Source organism: Mandrillus leucophaeus, unplaced genomic scaffold (genome assembly GCF_000951045.1).
Source record: "Mandrillus leucophaeus isolate KB7577 unplaced genomic scaffold, Mleu.le_1.0 Scaffold1329, whole genome shotgun sequence".
Taxonomy (NCBI): domain Eukaryota; kingdom Metazoa; phylum Chordata; class Mammalia; order Primates; family Cercopithecidae; genus Mandrillus; species Mandrillus leucophaeus.
In genome coordinates this window covers 67,576-79,859 of record NW_012101287.1, presented here as the reverse complement: position 1 = coordinate 79,859, position 12,284 = coordinate 67,576, and positions in this window count along the sequence as shown.

Sequence of the window (12,284 nt, the reverse complement as noted above, 5' to 3'; positions counted from 1 at the left end):
TTTCCCCTATCATCTTGTATTAGTGTGGTACATTTGTTACAATTGTTGGTGTTTAGGACAGGCAACCCCAGAATACAGCATGTTGGCATTTGAGAAAACAGCAGAAGCAGGAAGGTCACTTTTACCTTCCCCTCATTTCCCCCCTGCCGGAAGCAGGTCAGAAAATCTAGGAAAGTCACTCTCTTACTTTCTCCCACCCTTCTACCTTCTACCCTGAAGCAGGTCATAAGACTCTCATACAAGAGGTGCCCTCTCTAATACCAGAAGAAAAGAACATTCTTATCTCTGATGACCCAGGGACACAGAAAAATATGAACAAACAGACCTTGCTAAGTTCCCCCCAGTTTATTACCATTAGAGCATACCTCCTTTGTCCAGTCATACTTTTCCACAACCATCCACCTCGTCTCAAACCTAAGCATAAAAAATGCATGTTTGCCTGTTCTTTTGGATCTTCATTTTTGAAGGCTCTCTTAATCATGTAAAACTTAAATAAATGTGTATGCTTTTTTCTTGTTAATCTGCCTTTTGTTATAGGTGTCTCAGCCATGAAAAGACTAGAATAAAAATGCTTATTATCCTGATTATCCAGAAAAGAAAGAACAAACAGATAGAAATTTACGATGAAAGAATATTCTTCTGGGGAGCAAAAATTATTTCAAGCAAATAAGACAGGAAGAGCTCTTAAAACTCTTGCCTGCAAGTGGTGGATAAAAGCCTGAAGTCAAACTGGGAGTGAAAATTTGAAAGACTGGGTCAGAGAAAAAGAAATTTTAAGTGAACACTAGAGGAGGGGAATTTTGACAGTAATTAGTATCTTTCAAAAATAAGAGCTTGCAAATGTTTGAACTGTAATGCCATGAAGTCAAAAGGAATCTTTGAGAAAAGAAATGTTCAACCAGCATACTGACTTTCTAATTTGATTAACATTTTTCTCGTGCAGAATCACCTAAATCTGCCCAGGGAAAGCCCTTTACATATTTCCCTCCATGAAGTATCAGCTTGTGATTTATTGTAACTACCAGTGAAATATGGAGCATTGTGAATGAATTAAAAAACATTTTTGTGAGAGTTCTCATTCCTTAATGGGTCCCAACAAGGAGCTTGCTGTTTTCTTTTCTTTTTTTTTTTTTTTTAAATAAAAAACAAATGGAAGGCCCTAGTAATGAGATCACATAATAGAAAATAAATATATAAAATACCAGGCGTCATTGAATCTTAAGAAGTCATCAAGTCAGATTGGACATGATGGCATGCGCTTGGAATCCCAGCACTTTGGAAAGTTGAGGCAGGAGCAGAAGCATTGCCTGAGGCCAGGAGTTCAAGACTGCAGTGAGCTATAATCAAGATTGTCAGTATCTAAAAAAGAGGAAGAAGAGGAAGAAGAAGAAGAAGGAGAAGAAGAAGAAGAAGAAGAAGAAGAAGAGGAAGAAGAAGAAGAAGGAGAAGAAGAAGAAGAAGAAGAAGAAGAAGAAGAAGAAGTCATCAACTGTAAAAAGCTTCCTATCTTATTTATCACTAAAGAGAAAATTTTTCCAGTTATAACTTTAAAGAGTATCTTAACTTAGAAAATTTTAAAATATGAATAAATGTGCTTAGAGCTGATGAAATACAGTTTATGGTGTAATCTAAAGGAAGAAATACTTGATTCTTTCAGACTTCATTTAGAGATGTACTAAATTGCAGGTAACCATTAAATCTTACAATATATAGTATTTTCACATATAATCTCCATTAGAGAGGCTTTATTTCTTGCTATTATGTTTTGTTCCACAAGATAGAAGTTGTTTATCAAAAAACATCACCAGGTTGTCTCAATGTTAACGATCTAATTTTGAGATGCTCTTCTTATCAAAAAATTTTTATATTTTGAATCAGTGTCAGATTGACTTGATTTTTAAGAAGTTACTTGAACTCACTAAGACTCAATTTCCTGAACTGTAAAAAGTGTATTATAATACTAATGTAATTTTAAGGGATTTTTATGTGAGACAAAAGAGTCATAAGCATTGAACAAATATCAGCTGTCAGTTCTTGTTTGGCATATAAGAATCAGACTGATTTGAATTTACCTTTTGACTCTACCATTTTCTAGTCATAATAATTTGGGCAAATCAAATATCCTCTCTGCCTCATAAATGGTCATAGTGACACTGGTCTTTCAGGTTCTCAGGAGGCTTCAATGAGCTGATAAAATATATCACCTTCCCTACATTATGCCAGCCATATTATGCTGATTAACAAAAAATTTCATAGTAGAAAACGACATTCATTGAGCATTTATGTGCTCAAACTCTTTGACTCCTATGCTCTTTGACTCATTTAACCTACACGATAATCCAAGGAGATAGCTACATTTATTATTTCTATTTTACAGATGAGGAAACTGAGGCACAGAGTAGCTAAGCAGTGGTCACAAAGCTTTGGCAGAACTGCTTATTGAGCCCAGGCAGCATGGCCCCAGAGTGGCACACAGCTCAAGCCACTTCTTTATTTGCCTTAACTTCACCACTAGGAAGAATACAAGGCAGCCTTGTAAAATGAACAAGGCCTTCTGCTAGGCCAAAACATCGGGGGAATAATAATCCAAGATATGACGGGTCACCGCAGATGTGCTTTCCAGTGGGAGGCAAAGGCAGGACATAGGACGCGCCATTAGAGGTGGGGGTTGCTCACAGCTCTAGTACTTGGCACGCAGCTAAGGCTGAGTCATTGACAACTTCCTGCACAGCCACATAAGCTGAGGAATAACATGGAAGGTATTTAATAATCTGTATGAACACGTAAACCCTGTGAAATAATGAGCAATCCGTCACTATGTTAACAAAAAGAGAAATAGTTCTAAGCACATTTGAACATTTGTGAAGACAACCATGTTCCAGGATGAAAGGAATGTAATACTTACACTTGGAAATATGTAATAGACAAGTCATATGAAGTTCAAGGGAAAACAGATTGACTGAAATGATGTAGGGAAAGGAGAAAATTGAACTGTACAGGCCTCAGAAAATGACAAGAGAGCTGGTAAGAATGGAGAAAGTATGAAAACTGAAAAACCACTTCAGCTCATGAACTCATCTCCCCCTGTACTTGTAGTATAGAGTTTTAAGACTTAATTTTTCTTTGTTTCAAGTGTGTTTATGTGGATTCCTAAGTAAGATTGTAAACTCTGGTGACTGATGTGGTGCAGTGGAAAATTCACTAATTCAGGCCACGAAGAGAGGAGTCTAAAACCTGGTGTGCCTCCCCAGCCAAATGACCACAGACAAACCATTTACTCAATGTCTCAGTTTCTTCATTCGTGAAATAAAAGTATCTACTCAAAATAAGAATGTATGTGGAAGAAACTTATAAAATATGTCCTGCTATGTATATATAAGGTATTCAGAGGTGGGTGGAGAAACAGAACAAGAGACTAGAAGAAAAAAACCCTGTAGATCAAAAGATCGAGATTCGGACTTTGCCACTTACTTGCTTCATGACACTGGCCAGAATACAGTGATGCACTTAACCTCTGTGAACTTTAAGATTCCTTATCTACAAAATAGGTTAATAGTACTAACGACTCCAATGGATTTCTGGATTTCTGTGCAAGTCACATCAATTCTGTAAGGTAGGGAGTATTTTACAGATAAGGAAACTGTGATATAAGATTTCTTTCTGTTTGTTATAATGATTTCCATAAAACCTGTAACAGTTCTCTACATGCAACAAAAACTAAGTACATGCTGGTTGATCACTTTTATGTACATAGCTATCTTAATGGAAGAGACTATTTATCAAATAGAGAATCTCTTAGCTAGCCATGAAGTATGTGCACGCTGTAAGATGCCTTCATGGGGTGATTGGCACAGATGATCTCTCAATGTTCCTTTCAGTATGTGATTCTGGGAAGTCAAATTGAAACTGAACAAAGCACATAACTGGCAAAAATGAAATTACTGCTTTTCTGGAGACAGTGCTATTTGTCTGAAAATGTTAAAATGTAGATGGGAAGGAGGAAATAACAGGTCTGTGATTCATGATACTAAAAGCTAAGAAAAGGTGGGTTTTCCTTGCGGCTATAAAACAAACAAAAAAGCATATAAACCCAGTGTTTAAATGTTAATTTGCTACAGTACATCAAATGTTTATGGCAATAATTTGATGGAAGCATCCTATTGAAAAAAACAAATCCTTTCCCATGTCAATACGCTTATAAAAGAAGACACCCAACTGTCTCCAGCAATGCGTATTTATATCTCTGCAGAGAATAACCTGACCTTATTTGCTGCAGTGACCATGAAACAGTGCTTCCATAATGGTAATATGAAATATTTCAGAAGAACAGAAAATCTTGTGGTTTCTTAGATAAAAGAAAAGACTACCCTAGCTTGCATTTCTCACATTTGCTGCTATGGACTTGGTTTATCTATTAACCAGTGTACCCCCGGGGTATTCTGTAACCAGCCTTCAGACTTACTCAACTCTCCACATTTTAAAGCAGAAATTGGAAAGTGAAAAATGGTTCACACATTATCTCATATGTTACAGATTTTAGAGACATTTTGGCAAACAAATTAACTAAGCTTGATTATTCTTCTGAAATAGTGTCCAGGCACAGGACACGTATCTCCTCAACCTTTCTTCCTCTAAACGCACTTTTATCCACTTCAAAGTCATCTTATACTGCAGCGTAAGTCAGAAAGGAAAAAAGAACTCACAAAATGTCATAGCATTCCATTTTACAAACTGTAATAACTAGGCTGTTCTGTAAAATGTCTGGTCAGGAAAGGAGCTGAAACTACTAACTAAAGTGAGGGCTGAGATTCTTTTGAGAATTAGAATTCCTTGTACTTTTCCAAGTCCTAGATGACATAGATAACAGAAAATTAATTTTAATGCTATGATATGCTTAAATTGGCAAAGATCAGTAGTCATTATGGACTGGTTTTTGTTCATGACTTAATTTTGCCATTCTAAACCTTTGAGCAGGATTTAAAATACTTAATACAGCACTCCCCAGGCTCTGGTGTTTACCTTACTTCAAAAATCCATTTTTCATGATTTCACTTTTCTTCCACAGAGAGAAGTTAAGTAAGAGGGCTTTGGGTCAAGATTGTGACTGGATTCAAATCCTAAAGTTTTCACTACATTGTGTGCCCTTGGGTAAGTTATTAGGCCCCTCTGTAAAACGGAGATGGTATCTCATAAGAATGTTGCCTTATGAGTAAGTGAGGATTAAACGAGATAGTATATGTAAAGTGCTCTAGACAGTGTTTAGAAGAATTTTAGCTTTTAATGAATGTTAGCTCTTATTATTCCATCCAGATGAAAGTATATGAATATTTAGATATTTTTCTAGTCAATGCCAAATACTTTTGTGCTTTCTTATTTCTGAGTTACAATAAAAGTTGGCCTGTTACAACTATGTGAAATTTCCCAAAGGAAATATGTGAAATTATACATGCAAAATAAAAATGTTTTAATGAAATGAAAATCTGAGTAACTTTAGTAAATTGTTGGGGTTTTTTTTGTTCTAAAGTTTTTTGTAACTCTATAAAGCATGCCTTTAAAACTCATAAATAGAGTTTGGAATTGATTTTGTCAGTGGTGAGGAGGAAAGACATTTAGAACAAAATAGAATTTTAGATTTGAAAAAGACTTTAGGTATGTAACTGTAACATTGATGCTATCACCTACTAGCTTTCAGATCTTGAGCAAGTTACTCAACTCTTTGTGCCTTAGTTTTCATGTCTACACAGTGGTGATATTATTAGCACCAACCTCATGGTGTCACTATAAAGATTAAATGAGTTAATGCATTTAAGTATAGAACAGTCCCTGACATCTCTAATGAGTTCTCATTAAATGTTAGCAACTATTATTAATTCATTATTGTTATTTTACAAATGACAATATCAACGTCAAGGGAGGAAGTTTGTATCCCAAGGTCATATTTTAGATCTAATGGTAAGGAGAAGGATCCAGGGCTTGTGACTCTCAGTCTACTGATTCTCAGTCTACTGCTCTTTCCACTCTAACACCAATTTCTTCTTCATCTTGGCCTTGCCTCTAGATTTGCTTCAGTTCTGTCACCCTGGATATGGGTTTGTTTTATTCATCAATGGTCTGGATAGTGAAGATGTGAGGTCTAATTATTGGTCTTTATGGTTGGTAGTGTAGAAAGATTAACTTTTGAAAGTGAAAGGGTTAAGTTTCATATGAGATGGAACCTGAAATTTGTGTTCAGTTACTATCTATGGCCTTTTCTCTGCTTAGTAATTAGATACTAAAAAATCTGCAACAAAGCAAGAGATGAAGATTAAGAAAAATTGTCAAGAAGGAAGGAGAATTGTACCGACCCCTCTAAGAATTCATGAAGTGCTTGAGCAGACTACTTTGACCTCTTCTCAAACCTGCTAAGCGTGGACATACAATAAGAGCACTTTTGGTGCAGATAAACTGGAGAAGGGGCCTGTTTGTATAGTTTTCTCTGAGGAAATCTTCCCTGCAGGAAGTATGCAGCAAAGAGAAAGGCTCATACATTAAAGTACATTTTCTTTTTATCTCTTCACACACCCCTACTTTGCCACCCCCTTTAACCCCTACCTACTCAATCTCCTATGTCACAATTCCAGGTGCACTCATCAGCATGCAAAACACACATATGAAGGTGGATATATTTGCATATGAAGATGGATAAATCAAATCTGCAAATGGATAATGACATGGGCAAGTCATCAATTTATACTTGTAAACAACTTTTCAGTTAGACCTTGGGAACAAGGAACATGATATTCTCTCTACAAACTCATGTGGCTTTCTTATTTGAAAGTTTTTTGAAAGATTTTTGGTTTTGTTTTGAGGAAATTTTCTGAATCTATTTTGAATGTTAGAATTTGGGCATTTGCTAAAAGGAAGTTGCTTGAGCTTGGATGTTTGTGCTAAGATTTCTTTAGGGACAGCTTCTCCAACTTTTTCATCAAAGTCGTCCTAACCACAGCTGAGAGTGAATAGCAAGGAATGGGGACAAAACCTGAAAAGGTCAGCCAGAAGCAGCATTTTTTTCATGTTTCATGTATGTATAGGACAGGAGTTAAGAACCTCTTGAAGCAAAATCATCTGATCTTGAATTCCTGTTCCACTAGTTACTAGCTGGGTGACGTTGAACAAATAGTCTTTCCCCTACTTCAATTATTTTATCTGTTAAGTGGTGATGGTCACAGTATCCTCTTCATAGGGCTCTTGTGAGGGTGGATTGAATGAGTTAATTTAAGTGCAGTACTCACAACAGGATCTAGCATACAATGAACATGCAATTAATGCTAACTCTGATTATTTTGAAGATAATCACTTGCGTTTTTGCTGTGATATACTCTGGTTTGTTTAAAATAAAAATAAAGGATTCCTACTCCCCCCGAATCATCAAGTCATTTATCCATTTATTCAGGAAGAATATATTAAGGGCATACTGAGGACCTACACTGTGGTAGGCATTGTGAGAGACACAAAGATAAGTAAAACATACAGTCAGTGTTCAGGGAACTTAAGGTTTTTGAGAGGAAATGCATGAAGTTGAAAATGGTCTCAGTAACAAAACTAAGTATTTACTGATCAAGTACAATGTACCAAGATTTAGGTAAATTAGCTAGGTTCTAAACAATCTTGCAAGTCGATGTTATTTTCACCCTTTAACAGCTGTAGAAACAGAGGTTCAGGAGGGTCAGGTAACATAAAATAGCAGGGATTTGAACCCACATTGGTCTGAATTCACAGTCCATGACTTTTCTGCTTTACCTCCATAATTTCAATCTGTTAAATTTGTGGTCTTGGTGTGGAAGCTGGAAGCTCCAGATAATGACTGGTAACCAAGGAGGGGCAGAAATGTGAAAAATTTTGTAGGAATGTTTAGAAAATAAGAGGAAAAAAAGATCTCAAAGAAAACCCAGATAATTGGATCCAGACTGGAGAGCCTAGGCCTGGGCAAGGACAATGGGGAGAAATGGGTGTCTTCTCTTGTGCCAGCTCTGCTTGGGGTTGCTTCTGGGAACCCTAGGTAGAGCAGCCATGTTGGTCACCTGGACCCAATGGGAAAGGGCTTTGTCCTATCAGCATTGTCTTCTGCGGGCACAGGAGAGGGGAGTGGCAGCGCGGTATCTGCAAGCCCCAGCCTAGGGTAAACAGTGAGCCAGAAAAGCAATTAAAGCAGAAACAGATGAGGATAATTAGAAGGGACAGCTCTGAAGGGTAGAAGGAGGCAGTGAAACTAAAACAGAGAATTTTAGCTATTTCTGTCAATCCCTTGATGTCTGGAAAAACATTCTTTTTGGTCCAGACTATGGTACCACACCCTGAATAAGACCGAAACCATTCTCAGAACTGTACCCCTAGTTTGGATTCAATGGCATCTCCTGGATTCTGCTAGTGAAGTAGCCTGAACAGGACACAGGCCTATGGACATCTCCATTTGGATGTCCTGCAGGAACCTCAAACTTGACTTCATCACAATTGAATTCATCATCTTTCTTATAAAAGCCTGCTCCTTTCTCAATGTTTGCCACTACAGTTTAACAGTACCAAGTCCATTCAGTCATCTAAATTAGAAATGAACTCTTATTTTTTAATAATAAAATGCTTCCCTCAAGCTTTCTGTTTCTGTTCTGTACTACTCCTTCTATTCTCTATTCAAATTGTCAAATGAGTCAGTTCTTTGAAGGAAGATATGTCATTGTCATTATGGAGAAAAAGGACACTGTTGTCCCTTAGAAGTCCAAAGAAAGCCCAGGGAAGCTTTTGAAGCCAGTCTTAGGGTTATCAAGATTAGCTCCCATCACCTTAGAGCAATCTAGGAAGAAACACTGGAAAAGGGAGTCATAAAAATTGAAGGTATCCAAAAAGTAGAATGGAAAGGAACTGAAAAAAACCTTTTCCTACTTTGTTATTCTGCTTGGAAAAGTTCTCTTAAGGAAATGTGCATAGAGCTTTTGAACACTGGCTAGAAAAAGATGAAGACCGAAAAAGCAAACTGGATAAGTCACTTTCTTCTTTCATTCTTCTATCTCTTCTACTTCTTTAACCTTTTAGATGTGTATCTTCATTAGACATGACAGAAGTGATAATTGCATAATTTGACTTTTCATTAAAGCCCTTATAAAATTGGGTTTTATTGATGTAGCCCCAAAGCCTCGGTGCAATATTTATATTATGAAAGCACTGACATCATTTTATATAATTTAGTGTTCTTGGCATACTCAATTCAGAAGAGACCAAAACCAAAGGTGCTGCAGGTCAGTACTGAGGTACATTGGCAGGGCTGTCTGTGGGAAACTTCTGGATGTCTGGTTGGGCTTAGATTAAAGGTGCTACAAATTTCTAAATTACGTTTGCCCTAAGTTTCCTGGAGTTTTTAAAGGATGAACCATTCACAGGTCAAAGTAAGGGACTTCTATGATGTAAGTTGATAAATGAGTTGCTCTTTTGAACTATGTTTGTTTACTGAATTTTTTTTTTAACTTGCCATGCTACCTGGGGCAAATTTGCAAGCCACTTGAGCTTTAGTTTCCTCATATGTACAGTCGGGGTAATAATACGGCTTAATTTGTTGGATTTTTTTTGAGAATAATTGTGGCATGGAGTAAGTGCTCAAATAATGTTAGTTGATGGATAGTAATTAGAGTAATAATACTACCAATGCACTATTAATTTTGAGACAAAGGAATTAACCCCTAGAAACTTTGTCTACTTCTATTACAGGGAGGAATAGTGAAAGAATATCTGCAAAATAACTTTACAGAAAAAGTTTGGATTTCACCTTGTCCGTCTTCGCCACCCCTTCTTCTATTCCTATTAAATCAAAGTACAGTTGGAATGTAATCTAAGAAGTCAAATAATGCAATGGGAATGATAACAAAAAACAGCAGCTACCTAGGTTATCTTCTCTCCACCCAAATCCTGCTCCCTAGAGTCAATCTTTCAACTCTTGATTTCTTCTGACATTGTTAATCACATAGTGATATATTTTCTTTCTTTCCTTGTATTTCAATATTAGAATTTATCCTTGACTTCTGAGTATGGGAGATAAGAATGCTGTTATTTCTTTCACACACACACACACACACACACACACACACACTCCTTCCTCATTCTAGAAGATTTACATTATGTTCAATATCTATGTTTTTCCATTTTGTTCACCACTAAGCCATGTGATGTGCTATGATTGCATTTCTTTTCTTGCATACATTTTTGGTTTTCCTTAGTGGTAACACATTGTCTTAGTGCATTTGAGCTACTCTAACAGAATACCTTAGACTGGAAGCTCATAAACAACAAACATTTATTTCTTACAATTCTGGAGGCTGGAAGTCCAAGATCAGGGAGCTGGCAAATTTAGTGTCTTGTGAGGGTCACCTTCTGGGTTGCAGACTGCCATCTTCTCATTTGATCCTCACTCTCTCTACACTGTATCCTCACACTGCAGAGAAAGGGTGAGAATGCTTTCTGGGGTCTTTTCTGTAAGGGCACAGTTCCATCATGAGGGCTCTGTCCTCATGACCTAATTACTCCTCAAAGGCACTACCTCATAATACCATCATGTTGGGTGTTAAGATTTCCAAAAATTAATTTTAGGGGGACACAAACATTCAATTCATAACACACATACATGTTTTCTATTTTGATTCTTTGTTTTCTATATACTTTTATTATTAGTGTATACTCAAATTCTCTATCTGATTTATGTATAAAACTGCTGTCAATACAATCCAATATTGTCTCCTATCCTCCATTTTTTGTCCTTATAAGCTTTTATGCTTTAATTGTAATTTTTGTGAGGCTTGGTAGGGCGTGTAGATAAATGCAAGAGTTCAATCCACCATATTCTGACCAGAAATTCTAATCTACTTATTTTAATTAGTCTTTTCGACAGTGGGTCTTAAAAGTGGAAGGATCTACCTTGAAAGCCAGAAGCATGGATAACTACAACCATTCTAAATAAAATGGAATTTTCCTTTCTGTGACTCCCTGTGGATCTTCACAGCTAAAATAAAGAGACAAAATACATTTCTAGAGCATCCCACAGTCCAGTGGTTCTTGCATGGGGTGGGAGCCACCTCCAGGGGGGCATTTGGAAAGGTATGAAGACTATAGTTTTCATTCTGCCTGAATCCCCTTCTCTTTGTTCCAAACCATGATAGGAAGAATTATACCATTCCAAAATTCAATAGCATGACCATGGAGAAATAGCACCAACCCTTCCCTCAAGAGGGAACCCAGGAATCTTAAGATCCTCCATCATTTGGGGATGTGAGTGGGCTTAGGTGTCTGAATTTGGCTGTAAACATTCTGTTCCTTAGGTGTATTGAATTACACATGGGGCTGGTATCTTAGTCTGTTCAGGCTGCTATAACAAAATAACATAGACTGGGTAGCTTATAAACAACATAATTTTTCCCCTACAGTTCTGGGAAGACTGGAAAGTCCAAGATTAAGGCTCCAGCAGATTAAGCATCTGGTGAGGGCTCATTTCCTGGCTCACACACAGTGCCTTCTCACTGTGTCCTCACATGGTTGAAAAAGAAACGCAACTCTGTGGGGCCCCTTATAATCCCATTTATGAGGGCTCTGAAGTCATGATGTGACCACCCTCAAAGGTCACACCTCCTAATGCCATCATATTGGTGATTAGGTTTTCAATATACCATTTTTGGAGGGGGGGCGTGGAAACACATTCAGCCTGTGGCAGGTAGCTGCAATGCTTGAGGTATAATGGGTTATAAAATTACATGTATTTTTGAGTTTCAAGAGTTCTGCAAACTATGAACTTTTTTGTTTTGTTTTGTTTTGTTTTGTTTTTGTTTTTTTGAGAGAGAGTCTCACTCTTTTGCCCTGGGTGAAGTGCAGTGGTGCAATCTCGACTCACTGCTACCTACGTCTCCCAGGTTCAAACGATTCTCCTGCCTCAGCCTCCAGAGTAGCTGGGATTACAGGTGTGGAGCACACCACCACACCCAGCTATTTTTTGTATTTTTAGTAGAGATGGGGTTTCACTATGTTGGCCAAGTTGGTCTCAAACTCCTAACCTCAGGTGATTTGCCCACCTTGGCCTCCCAAAGTGCTAGGATTACAGGCGTGAGCCACCATGTCCAGTCCTGTGAACTTCTTAAGAAAAATCAAGTTGTTCTTTGCATTCACCATAGCTGTGGACACATAGCAGCTTCTAAAGAAATATTTGTGAGTTCTGATTTTGCCATTGGGACGATAGTTGTGGCGCATTAACTTTAGCAAGTCAGACTTCTGCAAAT